Source organism: Trichosurus vulpecula, chromosome 8 (genome assembly GCF_011100635.1).
Source record: "Trichosurus vulpecula isolate mTriVul1 chromosome 8, mTriVul1.pri, whole genome shotgun sequence".
Classification (NCBI taxonomy): domain Eukaryota; kingdom Metazoa; phylum Chordata; class Mammalia; order Diprotodontia; family Phalangeridae; genus Trichosurus; species Trichosurus vulpecula.
This window is the reverse complement of record NC_050580.1, coordinates 145,552,477-145,554,609: the sequence shown is the minus strand read 5'-3', so window position 1 is coordinate 145,554,609 and position 2,133 is coordinate 145,552,477. Positions and strand designations below refer to the sequence as shown.

The following is a 2,133-nucleotide window of genomic DNA, read 5'->3' as shown; positions in this document are numbered from 1 at the left end:
GGGGAGACACATTTCTAGCCCAAGACAATTCAGAAGGTCAGAAGGAGAGGTCTGTGACATTGGGGTGGGGGCTAGCCTGGTGCCCACATGGTGACAACACTGGTGTTGGACTTGGAGGTGGCAACAGCAGCAGAAATTAAATCCAGCATTTTCAGACTATAATGCAATAGAAATTATGTTCAATAAAGGACCATGGAAGCCTAGATGAATATTATCCTAAAGAATGGGTATGTCAAAGAACAAATCATAGAAACAAACAATAGTGTCATTTAAGAGAATGACAGCTCAGCACAGTAGTAGCCTTTCTTCCTCCACAGTGGTCAGCTCCGACCCCCGACTCCCCAGCAACTATGTCAAGGGACTCCGCACTACGTATTCCTGTGTGGGAGTCTTCCAATATGGGAAAGTAGAGATCATTGCTAATGACCAAGGTAACAGGACCACCCAAAGCTATGTTGCCTTCACCAACATAGAATGTTTGATTGGTGATGCTGCAAAGAATCAAGTTGCAAGGAACCCTACCAATGTAGTTTTTGATGCCAAGTGTCTGATTGGTCATAGATCTGATGATGCAGTCGTACAATCAGACATGAAGCATTGGACTTTCACGGTGGTGAATGATGCAGGCAAGTTTAAGGTCCAAGTGGAGTACAAAGGGGAGACCAAAAGTTTCTATCTGGAAGAAGTATCTTTTATGGTCTTGACCAAGATGAAAAAAATTGCTGAAGCTTACTTTAGGAAGACTGTCACAAATGCTATGGTCAAAGTACTAGCATATTTCAATGATTCCCAGTGTTAGGCCACCAAAGACACTGGAACCATCGCTGGTCTCAACATGCTCTGAATCATCAATGAGCCTGCTGCTGCTGCTATTGCTTATGGCTTGGATGAAAAGGTTGGTGCTGAGAGAAATGTGTTGATCTTTGACCTTGGAGGTAGTACTTTCAATGTTTCCATTCTTGCCATCGAAGATGCCATCTTTGAGGTCAAGTCCACAGTTGGGGACACTCAGTTGGGTGGGGAGGACTTTAACAATTGAATGGTCAACCATTTCATTGTCGAGTTCAAGTGAAAGCACAAGAAGGATATCAGTGAGAACAAGAGGGCTGTTCACCATCTGTGCACCACATGTGAACATGCAAAGCATACCCCCTCTTCCAATACCTAGGCCAGTATTGAGATTGACTCGCTCTATGAAGGTATTGACTTCTATACATCAATCACCCAAGCCCATTTTGAATGCTGAATGCTGATCTCTTCCATGGCACACTGGACCCTGTGGAGAAGGCCTTAAGAGATGCTAAGCTAGATAAATCACAGGTTCATGACATTGTCCTGGTGAGTGGTTGCACTCATATCCCCCAAATCCAGAAGCTTCTGCAAGACTTCTGCAGTGGCAAGGAGCCCAAGAAGAGTATCGATCCTGATGAAGCTGTTGCCTATGGTACCAAATGGCATTCTCAGTGTTTCTACTTTGGATAAGAGCATAGGCAAGGAGAACAAGATCACCATCACCAATGACAAAGGATGTCTGAGCAAAGAAGACATTGAATGTATGGTCCAGGAGGCTGAGAAATACAAGGCTGAGGATGAGAGGCAGAGAGACAAGGTGTCTTCCAAGAATTCTCTTGAATCTTATGCTTTCATTATGAAGGCTACCATAGAGGATGAAAATTGCAAGGCAAAATTGGTGATGAAGACAAACACAAGATCCTTGACAAATGTAGTGAAATAATCAGCTGGCTGGACTGCTGAGAAGGAAGAATCTGAGCATCAGAAGAAAGAATTGGAGAAGGTCTGCAACCTCCTCCCCCCATCATTACTAAGCTGTACCAGAGTGCAGGGGACATGTCATGAGGTATGCCTGGTGGATTCCCAGGTGGTAGAGCAGCCCCCATCTGGGGGTGTTTCTTCTGGACCCACCATTGAAGAGGTCGACCAAACACATCAGAAGAAAGCATTCCACACAGTTTTCAAAAAATTGAAGGACTCATATTTGTAGCCAAGACAGTAGTGGTTTAAAAGTAACATTTAAGCTATTGTGCAAATCTGGGCATTCTGAATACTTGAATGTGTGCAGAGGGAGAGAAGAGAACAGCATTGCCCTTTATCAGTACTGTAAACAAGTGGAAA

The 2,133-nt window shown here is 44.1% G+C and overlaps 1 pseudogene; it reads left to right on the top strand.

Moving 5' to 3' along the window:
* The first annotated feature begins 277 nt into the window (after window positions 1-277).
* On the top strand, window positions 278-1,857 carry LOC118829637 (annotated as a pseudogene).
* The last annotated feature ends 276 nt before the right edge of the window (window positions 1,858-2,133 follow it).